This window comes from Anomaloglossus baeobatrachus, chromosome 11 (genome assembly GCF_048569485.1).
Source record: "Anomaloglossus baeobatrachus isolate aAnoBae1 chromosome 11, aAnoBae1.hap1, whole genome shotgun sequence".
Lineage (NCBI taxonomy): Eukaryota > Metazoa > Chordata > Amphibia > Anura > Aromobatidae > Anomaloglossus > Anomaloglossus baeobatrachus.
Window position 1 is genome coordinate 51,361,729 of NC_134363.1, and position 24,737 is coordinate 51,386,465.

A 24,737-nucleotide genomic window follows, 5' to 3' on the forward strand; every position below is an offset into this window, starting at 1 on the left:
AGGCAAGGAGGAGGAAAGAAGGAAAGAAAGAAAGAAGGAAAGAAAGCTCCAAGTCAGACAGGAGCAGAGAAACAGAAGGAGACGCTTCCTGGTGAAGATCCTGGGACCCAGAGGTCCAGGTGACACCACGTAGGAGACAGAAGGAGTCGCAGGGCCACGGGTAGTCTGTATAGCTGTCGGGGCAGTTTAGAGCTACGGTGGCCTGTTCCACAAGAACATCGGTGGAGGGATCAAGCTGCGACAGGGGACGGTCCCTAGAGACTGGAGGAGTGCAAAGATCATCTCCAAACAGTAAAAACCGAGGCCCAGGGAATGTTGTAGACTCCCCGGGCCAGAACCCATAGCAGAACTTCCAGAAAAGGGGTAATCAGCCGACAGGTGACCCCCCAGCCTGGAGGCTGTAGTGGAGGCCAAGCCAGGTTTATCCTATCAAAGGCAAGGCTAAGGAAGACAGCAGAAGAAAGAGACACTAAGAGAAGGGTACCAGCTTTCACTCTCAGAATCACCCAGAAACGGCGGAGGTCCCTGACAGTGGTCCCAACAGTCCAAGGGTCCCCGGGACCCGACAAGAATTGTGAGTAAAGAACTTGAACTGCACCCTTGGAGTGGTCTCTGTTATTTCAGCTGCATAGACATTCACGAGCACCAACTGAGCCCCGGGCATTGCTCCACCTGTGGGGAGCAGTACCACCATTGCTGCCAACTCATCATCCCGGTGGCCTCACACAGCAGCGGCGGCTTAATAGCCGCATGCCACAGGTGGCGTCACGAACACAACTTTATTCATCAAGCCACATATTCTACTGACACCCACCAGGGCCACGGAGCCGGGCCCAGCCACCACTGACTACCACCGGACTAGTCCGGCCCGGCACCGGGTGTCCCATAGCCCTGGGGTGGGCGAGTCAGCTACTTTGAAGAACCTAGAAAATAAGACATATTTTCAGTTGTTTCACACATTTTTAAGTATTTCATTCCATATTTGTTAATTCATAGTTTTGATGCCTTCAATGTGAATCTAAAATTTTCAGAGTCTATGAAAATAAAGAAAACTCTTTGAATGAGAAGGTGTGTCCAAACTTTTGGTCTGTACTGTGTGTGTGTGTGTAATATAGATATATATATATATATATATATATATATATATATATATATATATATATATGAAAAAAATTGCTCATACTGAAAATAAAATACATATATTTAGAAGTGCCATAACCTATGATAATATAAAGCTATATATTATTTAATAATTAATCATTTTAAAATATTAATACATTAACTATTTTAAAAGAAATAATAAGTAATATTAAAATTAATTATTTTTTTATTATTATTATTATTATTATTACTACTGTTATATATATATATATATATATATATATATATATATATATATATATATATATATATATATAAAAACATGATTGAAGTTTTATCAAAAAATGTGAAAACATTTGTATGAGAATTCCAGGACCCCTCCCCTGCAGTCTTTCCTATAGTGACTGTCCTAAGAGGTGCCTGTCAGCAGGAAAAACTAAATTACCTATTTATTCGTTTGATTTCTGTGCCAACTTCGGTATCTCTCTAGCCATATAAATTCTTGAATCCTCCTCTTCTGCGCAGGAATTTTCTTGCAGGCAGCAGCACGGGCAGCTCAGAGGGGGCCTGTGACGCGTATATAAAGTCCGCGGTGGAGCGCGTGTTTCTCTTTGGCGCAGGCGGCCGGACGTGCACGTTGTGTGATGATGCGGGAGCGCGGGCTGCAGGTGAGGGCTGTAGTATGATTGCTGCTCTGGCAGTGGGCGCTTGTGGCAGTAGTAATGTGTCCTGTACTGTGCAGCGTCTCCTTAAAGCCCAAATATGGCTCTCTATGGGGATGTCTATTCTGTCCAAGCAAGCAGAGGGTTTTATCCGCCACCTTTATCCACCGCATTGCTCTGCTTTGTGGGGGGCCTGACACTTTAGATACACCCCCTTTTCTTAAAGGGATTGTCTAATGATAGAATTAACTTTTTTTTTTTAGGGGGGAAGGGGTTTAGTCTCGTTCTTGCACTGTGGAGGAAAAGTGCAGTCCCATAGAGAATGAATGAGTGTGCTCTGTTGCCACATACCCTGTTCTGCAAGTTGATGTGGTTTCCCACCTTCCACCATTGATCTGTGGACAGATCAGACAACCCCTTTAAGAATGGCACTGATTTAGGTCACCAAGTGGCTTGTCACCTGTGCAGGGAGTTGCTGCCAGGGTCACAATGATCCCTTCCAGATTGATGTCACAAAAGGAACAACACCCTGTGTGAAAGCCCCTTTAATTGTGCACATGGTCACCACTAGGTGGCACCAATGGCTTCATACAGATGGTAATGGAGTTGTCAGTCAAAATCCCCTGGAAAATGTACCTGTTAAATGCAATATGCCCCCAGCACCATGAGCAGTTCTGGGTACATAGTGCTAATCCCTGCCTAACCGTCCCTGTATACACTAGCATAGAGATCTTTAAGAAAAGGTATTTGTAAAGATCCTTCATTATATACTGAGCGAGGGGACTAGTCCCCTGGGCTTTAGTTCCCTTGGCTAGTTGGGCCCCATTAGCATGTTAGTATGCCCCTGTGGGCGTACTAACATACTAATGAATGCACAGCATCAGAGGATGGTCGCTCTCACCTCTACAGTCACCGTGGCATCTGACAAGATCGGGGCGGCGCTGATCAGTCTGAAATTCACCCACCAGGTGGCATCTGATGAGATCGGGGCGGCGCTGATCAGTCTGGATTCACCCACCAGGTGGCATCTGATGAGATTGTGGCGGCGCTGATCAGTCTGGATTCACCCACCAGGTGGCATCTGATGAGATCGGGGCGGCGCTGATCAGTCTGGATTCACCCACCAGGTGGCATCTGATGAGATCGGGGCGGCGCTGATCAGTCTGGATTCACCCACCAGGTGGCATCTGACAAGATCGGGGCGGCGCTGATCAGTCTGGATTCACCCACCAGGTGGCATCTGACAAGATCGGGGTGGCGCTGATCAGTCTGGATTCACCCCTCAGGTGGCATCTGACAAGATCGGGGTGGCGCTGATCAGTCTGGATTCACCCACCAGGTGGCATCTGACAAGATCGGGGCGGCGCTGATCAGTCTGGATTCACCCACCAGGTGGCATCTGACAAGATCGGGGCGGCGCTGATCAGTCTGGATTCACCCACCAGGTGGCATCTGACAAGATCGGGGCGGCGCTGATCAGTCTGGATTCACCCACCAGGTGGCATCTGACAAGATCGGGGCGGCGCTGATCAGTCTGGATTCACCCACCAGGTGGCATCTGACAAGATCGGGGCGGCGCTGATCAGTCTGGATTCACCCACCAGGTGGCATCTGACAAGATCGGGGCGGCGCTGATCAGTCTGGATTCACCCACCAGGTGGCATCTGACATGATCGGGGCGGCGCTGATCAGTCTGGATTCACCCACCAGGTGGCATCTGACAAGATCGGGGCGGCGCTGATCAGTCTGGATTCACCCACCAGGTGGCATCTGACAAGATCGGGGCGGCGCTGATCAGTCTGGATTCACCCACCAGGTGGCATCTGCCAAGATCGGGGCGGCGCTGATCAGTCTGGATTCACCCACCAGGTGGCATCTGACAAGATTGGGGCGGCGCTGATCAGTCTGGATTCACCCACCAGGTGGCATCTGACAAGATCGGGGCGGCGCTGATCAGTCTGGATTCACCCACCAGGTGGCATCTGACAAGATCGGGGTGGCGCTGATCAGTCTGGATTCACCCCCCAGGTGGCATCTGACAAGATCGGGGTGGCGCTGATCAGTCTGGATTCACCCACCAGGTGGCATCTGACAAGATCGGGGCGGCGCTGATCAGTCTGGATTCACCCACCAGGTGGCATCTGACAAGATCGGGGTGGCGCTGATCAGTCTGGATTCACCCACCAGGTGGCATCTGACAAGATCGGGGCGGCGCTGATCAGTCTGGATTCACCCACCAGGTGGCATCTGACAAGATCGGGGCGGCGCTGATCAGTCTGGATTCACCCACCAGGTGGCATCTGACAAGATCGGGGCGGCGCTGATCAGTCTGGATTCACCCACCAGGTGGCATCTGACAAGATCGGGGCGGCGCTGATCAGTCTGGATTCACCCACCAGGTGGCATCTGACAAGATCGGGGTGGCGCTGATCAGTCTGGATTCACCCACCAGGTGGCATCTGACAAGATCGGGGCGGCGCTGATCAGTCTGGATTCACCCACCAGGTGGCATCTGACATGATCGGGGCGGCGCTGATCAGTCTGGATTCACCCACCAGGTGGCATCTGACAAGATCGGGGCGGCGCTGATCAGTCTGGATTCACCCACCAGGTGGCATCTGACAAGATCGGGGCGGCGCTGATCAGTCTGGATTCACCCACCAGGTGGCATCTGCCAAGATCGGGGCGGCGCTGATCAGTCTGGATTCACCCATCAGACCTGACTGTAATTTGCATTCAGTGTGGTGCATTAATAAAGCGCTTTTGGAGGTGTGGGGTGGTGCAGGGGCATCTGTGGGAACACAATTTGCATGGTTTTAAAGGTGATGAGCATAGTTTGTACAGCCTACTTCTACAGGTTCCTCTGAAGATGGACAATCCCCTGCTGCTTCTGTGCCCACCTATGCTGCTTCTGTGCCCACCTATGCTGCTTCTGTGCCCATCTATGCTGCTTCTGTGCCCACCTATGCTGCTGTGATCTTTTACATATGCCTTTTATTCTTCTAGTGCCCATCTCTTCTCTTGGACCATGTGATACATTGCGGCAGCTGATGGGGCGTTCAGCCTCCAGGAGTGTACACAACACCTTGAATATTTCCCGGTGTAACATGTAAGTGTCCTCAGCCTTGGTCTGTACCAGACAGGCTTGGATTATTGAATAGTCTGGTGAATAATGTCCAGTTGCCAATTACATTGCAATCAGGTTTCCCAATCCCTGTGCATACGTGTAGAGAATTGCAGGCTACTCCATTAATACCGTAATGCCATGCACGGTCTGCCCCAATGATGCTAGCACTGGGCTCTGAATCAATATGAAAGATACCTGTGCCCCCCTGTCCTGACATGCAGGGGGACTGAGGGACAGCGGCCGTGCAAGCCCCTAATGCAGAAATCATTAACATCCCCCCTGCTTAACACTTAATCTGTACTGACACAACTTGACTGTTCAAACCAAGCACAGATGCTCTCTACCCCACCCCTGTTTTGATTGACAACTGTAACTATATAGAGCCACATAAGTGCAGAGAGAAGGCGGAAAGTTGGACTGAACAGTTTGGCCATAATAATGGTGCACTGAGCACCTGTGCTTGGTTTGAACAGTCATTCTGTCCTGATGGTCCTTTTACTTACTGCCTCCAAAGACTTATGCAGGAGGGCAGTTGTCTCTTGCGTGTTAGGCTTGCAGGCAGTTGGGGAGAGCGGTTAGTGGAACTTGGTCAGATCTACTTGGTGTTGACCTAGCGCTTTCCACATGCTCCTATTACAGCTGAATATACTGTGGATTTCTGTGCCCTAATTATATATTTCTCTTTGTAGGTGAGTGAATGGGGCTGGAAGATGATGTGCATATGAAGCCACTTACAAGGTAAACAGTCCACTACTCTGAATATCGCCTGTCCCAATGATGGCAGCACTGGGCTCTGAAACCCATGTATGAGAACCGTGCCCCGCTGTGACTTGACATGCAGCGGGTCTGAGGGACAGGCTTTATATAGAAGAGAATGTACCCTTAAAAAATACTCTTGCAGAGTACAGACTACACAGATACTATACAATCCCTGATAGTATACCTGTCAAATAAGCAACCTACCTACCAGTGGAGGATGGACAACCTGGGATATGACAAGCACAATGGAAGAAATGGTGCTACAATCGTGTCCCTGCTCCATGGTTGCTATCTTTCACTAGCCCTAGATTACCCCATCACTAAATTAAGGACTTTGTCAGCATGCTATAGGGTACACACTAAAATAAATGGTAGGAAGGTACTCAGCAGAGAGTAGAAGTATATTTCCTCAATGCTTTCCCCCTAAAGGTTTATCAGGAGGCTGATATTGAGACGTGATGTCCAAATGATGGAAGGCACTGTTATGCTGCGATTCCATTTATATAGGGGAAGATCTGTTTCCAGTAATGCTGCAAGTAAAATGTCCCCATATGTGTAAGCGCGTATGGAGGTCTGCGTCCCTAATCATCAGTAAAGGGGGGGAATGAAGTGACCCATGTCACGCCATGCATGTCTGGAAACGAGGGGTGTTCCATCATGGAGTGCGCCAATCGAGGAGTAACCCATGTATCTTTGTATGTCCAGAAACAAGGCACGTTCCATCAGAAGCACCAGACAAGGACGTGCACACTCACTCAGCACAGGGGCATGTGTGCAGAGCCTGCAAGGATGATGCCCCACTTGTGATGCAAATTGTGGGAAGATTGGAATGAGCACCCCCATTGGCTTTGTTTAGTAACTCAATTGCAGATTTCCCTCGAGTTTACATGATGGACCTCATTAATGTGTCGGGTCAGAAGGGGGTCCAATTTGTTAATATCTCCCACATGTTCTCCAACTTCTCAGTTCTTTGTTTTACCTATATAGTTTAGGGAACATGTGCAGGTAGCCATATTAAACCAGGTCAGAGCTCTGTGCTTGGTTTGAGCAGTCATTCTGTGCTTTTAATTTGTGGACTCCATAGACCTATGCAGGAGAGTAGTGGTCTTTTGCATGTTAGGCTTGCAGGCTGTTGGGGGTTGACACAATGCAAACTGACCCTCTGCTTTCTGCATGTTCCCATCTCAGCTGAATATACTGCTGATTTGTGCCCTAATTATTTATATAATTATAATAATAAATTATAATAAAAATAATAAAATATAATAATAAAAATAATACATTATAATAAAAATATAATAAATTATAATTAAATTATACTAAAAAAATTATACTAAAAATAAATAATAAAAATAATAAATTATAATAAAAATATAATAAATTATAATAAAAATAATAAATTATAATAATAATTTAGGGCTATATATATTTTGCCCAAAATTTTTATTTTTAATTTTATTAATATTATAATTATATTTTTTTTTTCCCTCAGGTGACTGGTGAATAGGGCTGGAAGATGATGCGCATGTGAAGGCCACTTACAAGGTATACACAGTCCACTAGTCTGAATATTGCCTGTCCCGATGATGGCAGCACTGGGCTCTGAAACCCATGGATGAGAACCGTGCCCCGCTGTGACTTGACATGCAGCGGGTCTGAGGGGCAGGCTTTATATGTTACACCATGGGGATGTGAGTGATGAGGCTTTCATCCATGCAGCCCCCCAGTGTTCAGCTGCTCCGGCTTCTGGTACCCCTGAGAAACTGCAATCTCCATCTGGTGGTGATCATCTCGCAGGGGCATACACTGGATGGCTCTACCACAGCTGTACATTTGCCTGCTCTGGCCTATAGAAGTGTGGGAGATCCCCCTAAATCATCCATAGACATTAATAGGACTGGTGGATGGGTTTTTATCAGTAACTTGGTTTAGTGCTATTTTGGCATCAGTAGGGGTGCAGTCATTACACCAAAGGCACATGATGTACTAGAAGTGCCAGCAATGTTCACTCAACTGAAGGTTTCTAAATGTTTCATGCTGATTTTAAAACTTTTTTTTTTTTTTTTTCCAGGTAGCCAGAGAATGAGCAAGCCTCGTGGGACTACAGTCTCCATGTCAGGTATACAGTATATCCCCTTCTAATATTATAAATGGGTGGAATATGTCCCGATGATGGCAGCACTGGGCTCTGAAACCCGTGTATGAAAACTGTGCCCTGCTGTGACTTGACATGCAGCGGGTCTGAGGGACCATAGTTGTATGGGTAGTTTAGTCTATTACAATATGCAGGCATATTAAAGGGTATCCAATCACCTGTTTTTCTTCGTCGCTCTATTGGGAGACCCAGACGATTGGGTGTATAGCACTGCCTCCGGAGGCCACACAAAGCAATTACACTAAAAAGTGTAAGGCCCCTCCCCTTCTGGCTATACACCCCCAGTGGGATCACTGGCTCACCAGTTTTCTGCTTTGTGCGAAGGAGGTCAGACATCCACGCATAGCTCCACTGTTTGTAGTCAGCAGTAGCTGCTGGCTATATCGGATGGAAGAAAAGAGGGCCCATATGGGGCCCCCAGCATGCTCCCTTCTCACCCGCGGTGGTGCTTGTAAGGTTGAGGTACCTATTGCTGGTACAGAGGCTGGAGCCCACATGCTGTTTTCCTTCCACATCCCCTGGGGCTCTGTGGAAGTGGGATCTTGCCGGCCCCCAAGCCCTGGGGCCGGGCTCCATCCACAGACCCATAGAACCTGCTGGATTTGGAGCGGGAGTGCCGTTCAGGGACAAGGCCCTGCAACTTTCAGGTACTCTGTGTCCCCGGCAGGCACGGACACTCTCAGGCTTGCTGAGTGTTATAGTGCGCCGGGGACAGTAGCGCTGTGCGCCGGGGTTAGGTCACTGCAGCTTTGCTGAGTGACGTTTCATGTTGGGAACTACTGCGCCGACCGCTCCTGGAGCGGCGGCGCAGCTGCGACTTGTAGTGCGCCGGGGACTTTGCGCCGACCGCGCTTTTACGGCGGCGGCGCTTCTAACTTTAGCCCCTGGCTTCTGCGGCCTAGTGCCGCTTCGTTCCCGCCCCCACCCTGTCAATCAGGGTAGGGGAGAGACGCTGCTCAATTAACAGCGCCGAGGGCTGGAGCTTTATTTACATGCTCCAGCCGTCTCACTAGGCACAGGGGGAAGCAGGCTTCCCGCTCTTCGTCTGTATACGCCCAGGGCCCGCCCCTCTCCACAAGGACGCCGGCAGCCATTACACATGCGGCTGGCTGGGGAAAGGCAGCAGGCTCTGGGAGACCCAGACTAGAGGGATTTCTGGCGTCCACACACCCGCTCCTAAGCGGGTGGTAAGCAGCACAGTAGTGCTGGCCCCTCTAGTGCCTCAGTGTTATATTAGTGTACTTTTTTCTTGGTACTATATATATATATATATAGTTGCACTGTAAGGTCGCTTCTTGGCTGGACACCCTGTACTGCTCTGAGGAGGCAGCAACATGTCATCCGCAAAACGCAAGGGTGCCAAGGCACAGGCTGTGTACACTGTTTGTGCTGCATGTGGGGCTGATCTACCGGCAGGCTCCAACGACTCACATTGTGTTCAATGTTCAATCCCAGTGGCACTTCGTCAGCCAGAGCCTATTGTGGTGGTAGCCCAGGCAGAGGCGCCTGTGAACCCTGCCCCGGTGACGGGGACAGACTTTGCAGTTTTTGCTGATAAAATGTCTGTGACTATGGCAAAAATCCTGGAGACCTTGCAGTCCAGGCCAGTTCCTCAGGCCATGGACACTGCTGTGTCTATGCTCCCCGGTCCCCCTCAGTTGGAACTAATCCGTACTTCAGGGGGGTCTCAAGCATCACAGGCTGAAGTCTCTGACTCAGATGACAGTCCCAGGCAGCCTAAGCGAGCTCGCTGGGAAAGACCCTCCACGTCCTCACACTGTTCAGGGTCTCAGCGACAAGAGTCTCTCTGTGATGAGACTGAGGAAGGTGACCAGGATTCTAATCCTGAGGCCCCTCTCAATCTGGATGCCCCTGATGGTGACGCCATGGTTAATGACCTTATATCGGCAATTAATAGGCTGTTGGATATTTCTCCCCCAGCTCCTTCTGCAGAGGAGGCAGCTGCACAGCAGGAGAAGTTCCATTTCCTATATCCCAAGCGTAAATTAAGTGCTTTTTTGGACCACTCTGATTTCAGAGAATCGATCCAGAAACACGACGCTCATCCAGACAAGCGTTTCTCTAAACGTTCTAAGGATACCCGTTATCCTTTTCCCTCTGAGGTAGCCTAACGCTGGACCCAGTGTCCAAAGGTGGATCCCCCAATTTCCAAGCTTGCGGCTAGATCCATAGTCGCAGTAGAGGATGGCGCTTCACTTAAAGATGCCAACGACAGACAGATGGACCTTTGGTTGAAATCTGTCTATGAATCTATCGGCGCGTCGTTTGCTCCAGCATTCGCGGCCGTGTGGGCACTCCAAGCTATTTCAGCTGGTTTAGCACAGGTGGATGCTTTCATACATCCAGCAGTGCCGCAAGTGGCGTCCCTAACTTCGCAAATGTCTGCGTTTGCGACCTATGCTATCAATGCTGTCCTAGAATCTACGAGCCGTACCGCTATGGCGTCCGCCAATTCTGTGGTTTTGCGCAGAGCCTTGTGGTTAAAGGACTGGAAAGCAGATGCTGGTTCCAAAAAATGCTTAACCAGCTTGCCATTATCTAGAGACAGACTGTTTGGTGAGCCATTGGCTGAAATCATAAAACAGTCCAAGGGTAAGGACTCTTCCTTACCACAGCCCAGAGCAAGTAAACCTCAACAGAAAAAGTGGCAGTCGAGGTTTCGGTCCTTTCGTGGCTCGGGCAAGGCCCAATTCTCCTCGTCCAAAAGGACTCAAAGAACAAGGGAGCTCAGATTCCTGGCGGGCTCACTCACGCCCCAGGAAAGCAAATGGAGGAACCGCTTCCAAAGCGGCTACCTCATGACTTTCGGCCTCCTCCCTCCGCATCCTCGGTCGGTGGCAGGCTCTCCCGCTTTTGCGACATTTGGCTGTCTCAGGTCAAAGACCGGTGGGTAACAGACATTCTGTCTCGCGGGTACAGAATCGAGTTCAGTTCTCGGCCTCCACTTCGGTTCTTCAGAACCTCCCCACACCCCAACCGAGCAGATGCCCTGCTGCAGGCGGTGGACTCTCTAAGAGCAGAAGGAGTCGTGATCCCTGTCCCCCCTCTCGAACGGGGGCGAGGATTTTACTCCAATCTCTTTGTGGTTCCAAAAAAGGACGGCTCCTTCCGTCCTGTTCTGGACCTAAAACTACTCAACAAGCATGTGAACGCCAGGCGGTTCCGGATGGAATCCCTCCGCTCAGTCATTGCCTCTATGTCTCAAGGAGATTTCCTAGCATCAATAGACATCAAGGATGCTTATCTCCACGTGCCGATTGCTACAGAGCACCAATGCTTCCTACGCTTCGTGATAGGAGACGACCATCTTCAGTTCGTAGCTCTGCCATTTGGTCTGGCGACAGCCCCTCGGGTGTTCACCAAGGTCATGGCGGCAGTGGTAGCAGTCTTGCACTCTCAGGGACACTCTGTGATCCCTTACTTGGACGATCTACTGGTCAAGGCACCCTCTCAAGAGGCATGCCAACTCAGCCTGAATGTTGCACTGGAGACTCTCCAGGCGTTCGGGTGGATCATCAACTTCCCAAAGTCAAATCTGTCACCGGCCCAATCACTAACGTATCTTGGCATGGAGTTTCATACTCTCTCAGCGATAGTGAAACTTCCGCTGGACAAGCAGCGGTCTCTACAGACTGGGGTGCAGGCTCTCCTTCAAAGTCAGCCGCACTCCTTAAGACGCCTCATGCACTTCCTCGGGAAGATGGTGGCGGCAATAGAGGCGGTTCCGTTTGCGCAGTTTCATCTGCGTCCACTTCAATGGGACATTCTCCGCCAATGGGACGGGAAGTCAACATCCCTGGACAGGAAGGTCTACCTTTCCCAGACAGCCAAAGACTCTCTGCAGTGGTGGCTTCTTCCCACCTCATTATCACAGGGAAGATCCTTCCTACCACCGTCTTGGGCGGTGGTCACGACAGATGCGAGTCTGTCAGGGTGGGGAGCAGTCTTTCTTCACCACAGGGCTCAGGGTACGTGGTCTCAGCAGGAGTCCACCCTTCAGATCAATGTTCTGGAAATCAGAGCAGTGTATCTTGCCCTACTAGCCTTCCAGCAGTGGCTGGAAGGAAGGCAGATCCGAATTCAGTCGGACAACTCCACAGCGGTGGCATACATCAACCACCAAGGGGGGACACGCAGTCGGCAAGCCTTCCAGGAAGTCCGGAGGATTCTGATGTGGGTGGAAGCCACAGCCTCCACCATATCCGCGGTTCACATCCCCGGCGTAGAAAACTGGGAAGCAGACTTCCTCAGTCGCCAGGGCATGGACGCAGGGGAATGGTCCCTTCACCCAGACGTGTTTCAGGAAATCTGTCGCCGCTGGGGGGTGCCGGACGTCGACCTAATGGCGTCACGGCACAACAACAAGGTCCCAACCTTCATGGCACGGTCTCGCGATCAAAGAGCGCTGGCGGCAGACGCCCTAGTGCAAGATTGGTCGCAGTTCCGGCTCCCTTATGTGTTTCCACCTCTGGCACTCCTGCCCAGAGTGCTACGCAAAATCAGATCCGATTGCAGCCGCGTCATACTTGTCGCCCCAGACTGGCCGAGGAGGGCGTGGTATCCGGATCTGTGGCAGCTCACGGTCGGCCAACCGTGGGCACTCCCAGACCGACCAGACTTACTGTCCCAAGGGCCGTTTTTCCATCGGAATTCTGCGGCCCTGAACCTGACTGTGTGGCCATTGAGTCCTGGATCCTAACGTCTTCAGGATTGTCCCAAGGGGTCGTTGCCACCATGAGACAGGCTAGGAAGCCCACGTCTGCTAAGATCTACCACAGAACGTGGAGGATATTTTTATCCTGGTGCTCTGCTCAGGGAGTGTCTCCCTGGCCATTTGCATTGCCTACCTTTCTTTCTTTCCTGCAATCTGGGTTAGAAAAAGGTTTGTCGCTCGGCTCCCTTAAAGGTCAGGTCTCGGCGCTATCCGTCTTTTTTCAGAGGCGTTTGGCACGCCTTCCTAAGGTGCGCACGTTCCTACAGGGGGTTTGCCATATCGTACCCCCGTACAAGCGGCCGTTAGATCCATGGGATCTGAACAGGGTACTAGTTGCCCTCCAGAAGCCGCCTTTCGAGCCTCTGAAGGAGGTTTCACTTTCTAGACTATCACAGAAAGTGGCTTTTCTGGTAGCGATCACATCTCTTCGGAGAGTGTCTGAGCTGGCAGCACTATCATCCAAGGCTCCCTTCCTGGTCTTCCACCAGGACAAGGTTGTGCTGCGTCCTATTCAGGAGTTTCTCCCGAAGGTGGTATCCTCTTTTCATCTTAATCAGGATATCTCTTTGCCTTCGTTTTGTCCTCATGCAGTTCATCGGTATGAGAAGGATTTACATTTGTTAGATCTGGTGAGAGCACTCAGAATCTACATTTCCCGCACGGCGCCCTTGCGCCGTTCGGATGCACTCTTTGTCCTTGTCGCTGGTAAGCGCAAAGGGTCGCAGGCTTCTAAAGCCACCCTGGCTCGATGGATCAAAGAACCAATTCTTGAAGCCTACCGTTCTGCTGGGCTTCCGGTTCCATCAGGGCTGAAGGCCCATTCTACCAGAGCCGTGGGTGCATCCTGGGCATTACGACACCAGGCTACGGCTCAACAGGTGTGCCAGGCAGCTACCTGGTCGAGTCTGCACACTTTCACCAAACATTATCAGGTGCATACCTATGCTTCGGCGGACGCCAGCCTAGGTAGAAGAGTCCTGCAGGCGGCAGTTGCCTCCCCGTAGGGGAGGGCTGTCTTGCAGCTCTAACATGAGGTATTTCTTTACCCACCCAGGGACAGCTTTTGGACGTCCCAATCGTCTGGGTCTCCCAATAGAGCGCCGAAGAAGAAGGGAATTTTGTTACTTACCGTAAATTCCTTTTCTTCTAGCTCTTATTGGGAGACCCAGCACCCGCCCTGTTGTCCTTCGGGATTTTTGGTTGTTTTCGGGTACACATGTTGTTCATGTTGAACGGTTTTCAGTTCTCCGATGTTACTCGGAGAGAATTTGTTTAAACCAGTTATTGGCTTTCCTCCTTCTTGCTTTTGCACTAAAACTGGTGAGCCAGTGATCCCACTGGGGGTGTATAGCCAGAAGGGGAGGGGCCTTACACTTTTTAGTGTAATTGCTTTGTGTGGCCTCCGGAGGCAGTGCTATACACCCAATCGTCTGGGTCTCCCAATAAGAGCTAGAAGAAAAGGAATTTACGGTAAGTAACAAAATTCCCTTCTTTGCTCACCTAAATGAGAACCGCGTGACAGGGACCCTGATTCCAGCGATGTGTCACTTACTGAGCTGTTTGCTGTCATTTTGATAAAATCACTGTTTTCTCTGCTGCAGATCTAAAAGTTATACAGAGATGATGAATATGCTGGACTACCTGGCAGCACAACAAGTAGTCCTGTAATGATTATCTCCTGCTGATTAACCAGTGATTTTATCAAAACTACATTAAGTAGCCCAATAAGTGAAACTCCGCTGGATGGAGATATTTTTAATGCAATCCATTTGCAAAGTGTTTTGTCCAAAATACAGTGGAAACACAATTATCACATGTTGGACAACCCCTTTAACATGGACTCTTAAGCAGATCTGTACCATATGGGCTGGGTCTACCAGAATTGTATGTGGCAGCTGGCTTGTAGAAGGGGTGCCAAGTAGGGGACTGTACAGATGTGGAGGTCTTTGTGATATTTAGTAATGTTAAATTTCATGTATCATTTTTATGGTACTGGTAATATAACTGACTTTTAATTTTACTCTGTTTTTCTTTATTTATAGAGGACTCTGTTGGATTGAGGCTACATAGCAGGTATCTTGGCCTTCTTATTGCGACTAAATGTATTCTGTCCCAATGATGGCAGCACTGGGCTCTGACTCCTGTGACGGAAAACTGTGCCCCGCTGTGACTTGACATGCAGCGGGTCTGAGGGACACTGCCACTGATGGTATAATCTGCAGATTGCACTTACTGTATTTTTTGTTTTATAAGACGCACCCCAAACTTAGAGGTAAAAAATATAAAAATGGCGTCCGTCTTATACTCCGGTGTTGTCTTACCGGAGGGGGGTAGCAGTGGTGGTGAAGCAGGGTCACAGGAGGCAGAGGTTGTGCTGGTGGCAGCAGTGGGTCAGTGGTGGAGCAGGCCAGTGCGGTGAGTGTCCGCGGACCCGGTTCAAATGATGGCACCTGGAGTGGTGCATGTGCAGATGGAGCTCTCATCCAAGAGCTTAATCTGCGCATGCGCTGACTCCCGGCGCCATAATTTGAAACTGGGACAGTGGACACACTGGGACACCTGCCGCACAACTGCCTGCAAGCACTATGTGGCAGGCTGCTCAGCCGGCCTCCAGGACAGAGGCAGCAGGCACCCGGCCGCCTGCATGCAGCCAGAATGCACCCACTCGCCGCACACAGCCCCCCGGTAAGCTATAGTCAGATTTTAAGACTCACCCCTCATTTTCCTCACAAATTTTTGGGAGGAAAGGTGCGTCTTAAAATCTGAAAAATATGATTAGCTGTTGCCACTTGGTCCTAAAGGGTAGAGGCCCTAAGAAGTACACATTTCATTTGTGTCCAGCATTGGAAAATTCTGAATTGTTGAAAATAGAAGTATTTCTTCATTCCTGTATTTAAAAAGCATGCACCAAATTCTTTGGATTATAAGATGCACTTTTCCTCCCAAAAATTCGGGAGGAAAACGAGGGGTGCGTCTTATAATCCGAATGTAGCTTACCAGGGGAGGTGGTGGAGAAGGGGTCACAGGAGATGCTGCGGGCAATGAGACAAGGGCCGTTCTGAAAATGTCGGCGGTGCGGGCTTCAAATGGAGCCCAGAGTCGGCGCATGCGCAGATGGAGCTCTCTGCTCAAGATTTCATCTGCACACACGCAGCTTTCAGCCCATTGATCTCCCTGCAACGGACTTAAAGGGAACCTGTCAGCAGAAATGTCCCCTAAAACCTAACAGATTCCCCCTCTGCAGCTCCTGGGCTGCATTCTATAAAGGTCCCTGTTATGATTGTGCCCACTTTCTGACCGAAAAAAAGTGTTTATAAAGTTGTACCTTTTTGGCTTCTGATTCTGTAAAACCGTCACGGGGGCGGGCTGCCTGATGGCCGTTATTCTGCCCCCTGGTCCTGTATGCCGCCCCCATCGCTGATTTCAATACTTCTGGACGCCGCCCACTGCTCCAGCCATCCCCGCGCATGCCCAGTGCCCATCTCTCGGGGATGAGCACTGTGCCCAGCGTCACGTGCACGCAGGGTTAAGATTATGGGCGGTGCTGTGATGTTTATTCCTAAGCAACCGCCCATAATCGCGGGACCGCGCTTTCGGTGTAGTCACTGCTCCGCGCTCTTCCCATCTATTTCCTGCCTCGGGGCAAGATGGGAAGGAGGCGAAGTGAGGTCAGCAGCAGCGCGCTTGCGCAGAAAGAAGCAGGCCGAGGGGGAAAGCGCGGTCCCGCGATAATGGGCGGTTGCTTAGGAATAAACATCACAGCACCGCCCATAATCTTAACCCTGCGTGCACGTCACCAGCGGTGACGCTGGGCACAGTGCTCATCCCCGAGAGATGGGCACTGGGCATGCGCGGGGATGGCTGGAGCAGTGGGCGGCGTCCAGAAGTATTGAAATCAGCGATGGGGGCGGCATACAGGACCAGGGGGCAGAATAACGGCCATCAGGCAGCCCGCCCCCGTGACGGATTTACAGAATCAGAAGCCAAAAAGGTACAACTTTATAAACACTTTTTTTCGGTCAGAAAGTGGGCACAATCATAACAGGGACCTTTATAGAATGCAGCCCAGGAGCTGCAGAGGGGGAATCTGTTAGGTTTTAGGGGACATTTCTGCTGACAGGTTCCCTTTAAGGAAAATGGCGCTCAGAGGTGGCGCGTGCACAGATGAGATCTTAGCTTATCATTGAGGCAACACCTCCTTCTGCACATGCGCCGACACAAAGCGCCATTTCTTTGAAGCCCACACCGCTTACAGCTTCTGGTTGCTCACCCCGCCTCACAGTGCCCACAGGGAGCATCTGGGACACTGTAGCATTGCCCAAACTCCAGCACCCCCTGCCTACTGTGCCCACCCTCCCCGATCCACCACTGCTGCCACCCCCCTTCTTTGGTAAGACACCACTGGATTATATGGCTCCTTTCACACCAGTTTTTTGCCATCAGGCACAATCTGGCAAAAATCGGATGTTTTTTTTTTTACCATAGACTCCTATTAGCGCCGGATGGCCATGGCCTTGCGTTCCATCAGGTTTTCGCCGGATCCGGCAAAATTTGCTTGTGCGTCGGCCAGATGGAACGCTGAGGGGAACGTTTTTGTCCTCGCCGAAAAACTGTATTGTGCCGTACGGCGTGTTTTATAATGGAAGCCTAAGGACCCTGAATCTGGCATAATGCGGCAAAAAAACGGATACGGCCGCCGGATCTTTTTTTTTTTTTTGAACGGCGCATGCTTAGTATCACAACGGATCAGTCAAGAAACTTAAGGAACTGATGGAAAAAACTGATGCAACTGATCCGTTTTTTTTGCTGGATTGTGCCTGATGGCAAAAAACTGATGTGAAAGCAGCCCAAGACCCCATATTTATTTTATTTTTTTTTCTAATTTGGGGTGCATCTTATATTCCAGTGTATCTGATAAAACATATGGTAAATGGCTTCACCCCATCTTGTAGCTCAGTATATGTTCCCCTATGTAGCAGTGGCATCGTCTAAATGGCAATGCCTAAGATGGTAGTTTCATCTTAAGTGCTTTCTCTACTTAGTCAGGTGTGAAATCATATCTTAAGAATTTTAATGTCTGATATTTATTTTTTTTTCTTGTTTATTGCAGACAGTGGACAATGAAGATTTTAATTCCTGAACACTATTGGGTGTCTTATGTAATTTGAGCTGCTGATTATGATAAAAAATCTCATTAAAGGAGTTGTCCGACATTAGCTTAACAAAAATTTGAGTTTCTGTGCTGTATTGTCATATAAATCACACCTACATTGTTATTTTTTGTTTTCTAACTTTTGTTCCTCTTGAATTCACCCTTTATTCTCTGCAGCTTCTTGTTTACATTCAGCTCCAGCAAACTGACCACTTCCTGTGCAGAACCTCAGTCATAGCTGTCACCACAAACCCCAGTGTCCAGCCCCACCCTCTGCCCGCCCTCACTGTCCAGCCTCAGTGTCCAGCCCCACCCCCTGCCCGCCCTCACTGTCCAGCCTCAGTGTCCAGCCCCACCCTCTGCCCGCCCTCAGTGTCCAGCCTCAGTGTCCAGCCCCACCCCCTGCCCGCCCCCTGCACACACATTCCCTGTCGGTATTCTTCCCCAGCACCTGACCTGGTATCACTACAGCATTGCAAATAACAGCCCCACATCGGGCTCTGCACCGCACACGCACACACATGACTCTGCACACGCACACATATGACTCTGCACACGCACACATATGACTCTGCACACGCACACATATGGCTCTGCACACGCACACATATGGCTCTGCACACGCACACATATGGCTCTGCACACGCACACATATGGCTCTGCACACGCACACATATGGCTCTGCACACGCACACATATGGCTCTGCACACGCACACATATGGCTCTGCACACGCACACATATGGCTCTGCACACGCACACATATGGCTCTGCACACGCACACATATGGCTCTGCCCCACCCCCCCATAGGGAACACATGTGGAGTACATACTCACCTGTCCTCGGTCCCCGCCGCTCCTGCACGTTCACACGCTGTCTGTGCTCTGGACATATCAGCACAGTAGTGACGTCACTCCTGTGCTGAAGAGAGCACAGACAGCCGGAGGGACAGTGATGCTGCGCTGCTTCTCATCAGCACTTTCAAATGTACCGGCATCTGTGATGCCGGTATATTTGAATGTGCGATCCTGGGCAGGGGGCCCGGTGCTGGAGCTGACACCACGGCAGCTGCCGCCAGGCCCCTCCCCCAGGTCACGGACCCCAGAGCAGTGCAAGGGGAGGTTGCTGGAGAGTAAAAGAGGTGCAGGGGAATGTGTGGGAGGGTGCAGGGAAGGGGGGCGGGGACTCCTCGTACTGTACAGCCCAGCAGGGAGGCGACATGCTGTTCCACATTTGCATGTCAACATGGCCCTGCCAATGTTGACATGAAATGACCGGAAGCGGCAAAATCGCGGCAGGAGTGGTCACATGACCATTTTCTTCGTCGCTCCATTGGGAGACCCAGACGATTGGGTGTATAGCTACTGCCTCCGGAGGCCACACAAAGCATTACACTAAAAAGTGTAAGGCCCCTCCCCTTCTGGCTATACACCCTTAGTGGGATCACTGGCTCACCAGTTTTCTGCTTTGTGCGAAGGAGGTCAGACATCCACGCATAGCTCCACTGTTTAGTCAGCAGTAGCTGCTGACTATATCGGATGGAAGAAAAGAGGGCCCATATAGGGCCCCCAGCATGCTCCCTTCTCACCCCACTGGTGGTTTGTAAGGTTGAGGTACCTATTGCTGGTACGGCGGCTGGAGCCCACATGCTGTTTTCCTTCCACATCCCCCTGAGGGGCTCTGAGGAAGTGGGATCTTACCGGCCCCAAAGCCCTGAGGCCGGGCTCCATCCACAGACCCATTGAACCTGCTGGATACGGAGCTGGGTACCGTTCAGGGACATGGCCCTGCACCATTCAGGTACTGTGTCCCCGTACACACAGGCACAGCACACTCCAGACTTGCTGGGTGTGCTAGTGCGCCGGGGACAGTAAAGGGTTACAGTCACTGCAGCCTAGCTGAGTGACTTTATGTATGGGGAACTACCGCGCCGGACGCTCCGGGAGCGGCGGCGCGGCTGGGACTTGTAGTGCGCCGGGGACTTAGCGCCGACCGCGCTTTTACGGCGGCGGCGCTTATAAATCCAGTCCCCGGCTTTTGCGGCCTAGCTCCGCTTCGTTCCCGCCCCCACCCTGTCAATCAGGGTAGGGGAGAGACGCTGTACAATCAGCAGCGCCGAGGGCTGGAGCCTTATTTACATGCTCCAGCCCTCTCACTGGACACTGTGGGACGCCGGTTTCCCGCTCTGACTTGGGGGCACGCCCACGGCCCGCCCCTACTCACACGAGCTGGAGAAGGACGCCGGCAGCCATTCCTGCAGTCCGAGCTGAGACATCGGACTCTGGGCAACCAGGCACAGGACTAGGGCGACCACACACCCGCTTATAGGCGGGCGGTAAGCGGCACATGAAGTGCTGACCCCACTAAATACTGCAGTTGTCCATTTGTATTTTTATGCTTACACTGCATAGGTCGCTATTTTTGGCTATATGCCCTCTTAGATGGCGACACATCAGCAGCAGGAAAGCAGGGGTGCTAAGGCACAGGCTTTCTATGCTGCTTGTATTGCATGTACTGAAGTGTTCATGTGTATTTATGCTTGAATGCTATACACTGCACTGTACGGTCGCTAGTCTGGGCTATTTTCGCCTAGAATGACTAGACTACAGCAGCAGAAAAGCAGGGGTGCTGAGGCACAGGTTTTTTCTATGCTGCTTGTATTGCAGGGGTTGCAGTGTTCATTTGTACTTATGTTTGTATGCTATACATTGCACTGTATGGTCGATATTCTGGGCTATATTCCCCTAGATGGCTAGTCTACAGCAGCAGAAAAGCAGGGGTGCCAAGGCACAGGCTTTCTATGCTGCTTGTATTGCATGTGCTGCAGTGTTCATTGTACTTTATGCTTGTATGCTATACATTGCATTGTACGGTCGCCATTCTTAGCTCTATGTCCTAGATGGCTAGTCGGCAGCAGCATATAAGCAACACAGGCTTTCGATGCTGTTGTTACTGCATGTGATACTGTTCCACGGCACTGAACCCCATTGTGTGCAATGCTCCCCTGGAGCACTTGGTCAGCCGGGGTCTCTACTAGACGTGGCCAAAGGAACCACCTGTCAACCCTGTCCAAGGACAGGGATGGAGTTGCAATGGGATAGAGACTTGCAGTCCGGACAGGCCATGGGCAATCTGGATCATTGCTCCCTGGCCACCCTCATTGGGAATAAAATCGGTGCTCCGGGGGGGGTCCCAGGAGGCTCTCTGTATGATGAGGCAGACGTAGCTCATCAGGACTTTGATCCTGACAACGCTCTCAATCCGGATACACCGGATGGTGACGCCATAAGGAATGATCCTATAGCGTCCATCAATGGAATGTTGGATCTTTCTCCCTCAGCTCCCCCAGCGGAGGAGTCAGCTGCACAGCAGGAGAAGTCCCATTTCAGTAGCTCAAACGTATATTGAGTATTTTTCTGGCCACGCTGACTTCAGAGAAGCAGTCCAGGAACACCACGCTTACCAGATAAGCGTTTTCTCCAAACGTATTAAGGATACACGTTATCCTTTTCCCCCTGACGTGGTCAAGCGCGGGACCCAGGGTCCAAAGGTGGATCCTCCAATCTCCAGGCTTGCGGCTAGAGCTATAGTTGCAGTGGAGATGGGACTTCACTTAAAGATGCCAGACAGATGGACTCTGGTTGAAATCTGTCTATGAGGCTATCGGCGTGTCGGTTGCTCCGGCATTTACAGCCGTATGGGCACCCTAAGCTTTTCAGCTGTTCTTGCACAGCTGGTCTTGAGCATATGTACATTTGTGCCGCAGGGGCGTCCGTAACCTCGCAATGTCTGCATTGCGACTTACCCTATTAATGCTGTCCTGGAAGGACAGTCGAGGTTTCGGTCCTTCCCAAGCTCGGGCAGGTCCCAATTGTCCTCGTCCAAAAGAGCTGAAAAGCCTCAGAGGGGCTCAGTTTCCGGGGGCTCAATCACGCCCAAGGAAGGCAGCCGGAGGAACCGCTACCAAGGCGGTCTCCTCATGACTCTCAGCTCTCTCATCTCTCCGCATCCGCGGTTGATGGCAGACTCGCTCGCCTTTGGCGACATTTAGCTGCCACAGGTCACAGACCGGTGGGTGAGGGACATTGTGCCCACGTGCACAGGACAGAGTTCTGTTCTCGTCCTCCGACTCGATTCTTCAGAACGTCCCCACCTCCCCACCGAGCCGATGCTCTTCTGCACGCAGAAGGAGTGGTAATCCCTGTTCCTCTTCAGGAACAAGACACGGTTTTCCTCCAATCTGGTTGTGGTGCCAAAAAAGGATGGCTCTTTCCGTTCCGTTCTGGACCTAAAACTGCTCAACAAGCACGTGGAGGCCAGGCGGTTCCGGATGAAACCCTCCGCTCCGTCATTGCCTCAATGTCTCAAGGATATTTCCTAGCATCAATAGACATCAAAGATGCTTATCTCCACGTGCCGATTGCTACAGAGCACCAATGTTTTCCACGTTTCGTGATGGGAGATGATCATCTTCAGTTCGTAGCTCTGCCATTTGGTCTGGCGACAACCCCACGGGTGTTCACCAAGGTCATGGCGGCAGTGGTAGCAGTCTTGCACTCACAGGGACACTCTGTGATCCCTTACTTGGACGATCTACTTGCAAGGCACCCTCTCAAGAGGCATGCCAACTCAGCCTGAATGTTGCGCTGGAGACTCTCCAGACGTTCGGGTGGATCATCGTCTTCTCAAAGTCAAACCTGTCATCGACCCAATCACTAACGTATCTTGGCATGGAGTTTCATACCCTCTCAGCGCTAGAGAAGCTTCCGCTGGACAAGCAGCGGTCACTACAGACTGGGGTGCAGACTCTCCGTCAAGGTCAGTCGCACTCCTTAAGACGCCTCATGCACTTCCTCGGGAAGATGGTGGCGGCAATGGAGGCGGTTCCGTTTGCGCAGTTTCATCTGCGTCCTCTTATTGGGACATTCTCCGCCAATGGGACGGGAAGTCAACATCCCTGAACAGGAAAGTATCCTTTTCACAGAAGGACTCTGCAATGGTGGCTTCTTCCCACCTCATTATCACAGGGAAGATCCTTCCTACCACCGTCTTGGGCGGTAGTCACGACAGACGCGAGTCTGTCAGGGTGGGGAGCAGTTTTTCTCCACCACAGGGCTCAGGGTACGTGGACTCAGCAGGAGTCCACCCTTCAGATCCATGTTCTGGAAATCAGAGCAGTGTATCTTGCCCTACTAGCCTTCCAGCAGTGGCTGGAAGGAAAGCAGATCCGAATTCAGTCGGACAACTCCACAGCGGTGGCATACATCAATCACCAAGGAGGGACACGCAGTCGGCAAGCCTTCCAGGAAGTCCGGCGGATTCTGACGTGGGTGGAAGCCACGGCCTCCACCGTATCCGCAGTTCACATCCCCGGCGTAGAAAACTGGGAAGCAGACTTCCTCAGCCACCAGGGCATGGATGCAGGGGAATGGTCCCTTCACCCGGACGTGTTTCAGGAAATCTGTAGCCGCTGGGGAAGGCCGGACGTCGACCTAATGGCGTCCAGGCACAACAACAAGGTCCCAACCTTCATAGCACGGTCTCGCGATCACGGAACTCTGGCGGCAGACGCCTTAGTGCAAGATTGGTCGCAGTTCCGGCTCCCTTATGTGTTTCCACCTCTGGCACTCTTGCCCAGAGTGCTACGCAAGATCAGATCCGACTGCAGCCGCGTCATACTCGTCGCCCCAGACTGGCCAAGGAGGGCGTGGTATCCGGATCTGTGGCATCTCACGGTCGGCCAACCGTCGGCACTACCAGACCGACCAGACTTACTGTCCCAAGGGCCGTTTTTCCATCGGAATTCTGCGGCCCTGAACCTGACTGTGTGGCCATTGAGTCCTGGATCCTAGCGTCTTCAGGATTATCCCAAGGGGTCGTAGCCACCATGAGACAGGCTAGGAAGCCCACGTCCGCTAAGATCTACCACAGAACGTGGAGGATATTCTTATCCTGGTGCTCTGCTCAGGGAGTGTCTCCCTGGCCTTTTGCATTGCCTACCTTTCTTTCTTTCCTGCAATCTGGGTTAGAAAAAGGTTTGTCGCTCGGCTCCCTTAAAGGGCAGGTCTCGGTGCTATCCGTCTTTTTTCAAAAGCGTCTAGCACAACTTCCTAAGGTGCGCACGTTCCTGCAGGGGGTTTGTCATATTGTACCCCCGTACAAGCGGCCGTTAGATCCATGGGATCTGAACAGGGTACTAGTTGCCCTCCAGAAGACGCCCTTCGAGCCTCTGAGGGAGGTTTCACTTTCTAGACTATCACAGAAAGTGGCTTTTCTGGTAGCGATCACATCTCTTCGGAGAGTGTCTGAGCTAGCAGCGCTGTCATCCAAGGCTCCTTTCCTGGTCTTCCACCAGGACAAGGTAGTGCTGCGCCCCATTCAGGAGTTTCTCCCGAAGGTGGTATCCTCTTTTCATCTTAATCAGGATATCTCTTTGCCTTCTTTTTGTCCTCATGCAGTTCATCGGTATGAGAAGAATTTACATTTGTTGGATCTGGTGAGAGCACTCAGAATCTACATTTCCCGCACGGCGCCCCTGCGCCGCTCGGATGCACTCTTTGTCCTTGTCGCTGGTAAGCGCAAAGGGTCGCAGGCTTCCAAAGCCACCCTGGCTCGATGGATCAAAGAACCAATTCTTGAAGCCTACCGTTCTGCTGGGCTTCCGGTTCCATCAGGGCTGAAGGCCCATCCTACCAGAGCCGTGGGTGCGTCCTGGGCATTGAGACACCAGGCTACGGCTCAACAGGTGTGCCAGGCGGCTACCTGGTCGAGTCTGCACACCTTCACCAAACATTATCAGGTGCATACCTATGCTTCGGCAGACGCCAGCCTAGGTAGAAGAGTCCTGCAGGCGGCAGTTGCCTCCCCGTAGGGGAGGGCTGTCTTCGCAGCTCTAACATAAGGTATTTCTTTACCCACCCAGGGACAGCTTTTGGACGTCCCAATCGTCTGGGTCTCCCAATGGAGCGACGAAGAAGAAGGGAATTTTGTTACTTACCGTAAATTCCTTTTCTTCTAGCTCCTATTGGGAGACCCAGCACCCGCCC

General features: G+C 51.3%; 1 long non-coding RNA gene and 4 other non-coding genes across 6 annotated transcripts; all 5 read left to right on the forward strand.

The window, feature by feature from the left end:
- Positions 1 to 1,680: 1,680 nt before the first annotated feature.
- Positions 1,681 to 17,791, forward strand: LOC142256063 (uncharacterized). Of its 2 annotated transcripts, none has more exons than XR_012727475.1 (7): positions 1,681 to 1,769; positions 4,770 to 4,872; positions 5,580 to 5,628; positions 7,142 to 7,194; positions 7,721 to 7,768; positions 14,582 to 14,612; positions 17,650 to 17,786. It is a non-coding gene; the product is annotated as an uncharacterized LOC142256063 (long non-coding RNA). The 2 variants fall into 2 exon arrangements; XR_012727476.1 differs by lacking the exon at positions 1,681 to 1,769 and adding an exon at positions 4,415 to 4,488 and having other exon boundaries at positions 17,650 to 17,791.
- Positions 5,038 to 5,127, forward strand: LOC142257287 (small nucleolar RNA SNORD88). The gene has a single exon (XR_012727606.1). It is a non-coding gene; the product is annotated as a small nucleolar RNA SNORD88 (small nucleolar RNA).
- Positions 5,657 to 5,747, forward strand: LOC142257288 (small nucleolar RNA SNORD88). The gene has a single exon (XR_012727607.1). It is a non-coding gene; the product is annotated as a small nucleolar RNA SNORD88 (small nucleolar RNA).
- On the forward strand, positions 7,225 to 7,315 carry LOC142257286 (small nucleolar RNA SNORD88). The gene has a single exon (XR_012727605.1). It is a non-coding gene; the product is annotated as a small nucleolar RNA SNORD88 (small nucleolar RNA).
- On the forward strand, positions 14,647 to 14,737 carry LOC142257289 (small nucleolar RNA SNORD88). Its single transcript, XR_012727608.1, has one exon. It is a non-coding gene; the product is annotated as a small nucleolar RNA SNORD88 (small nucleolar RNA).
- Positions 17,792 to 24,737: the final 6,946 nt, after the last annotated feature.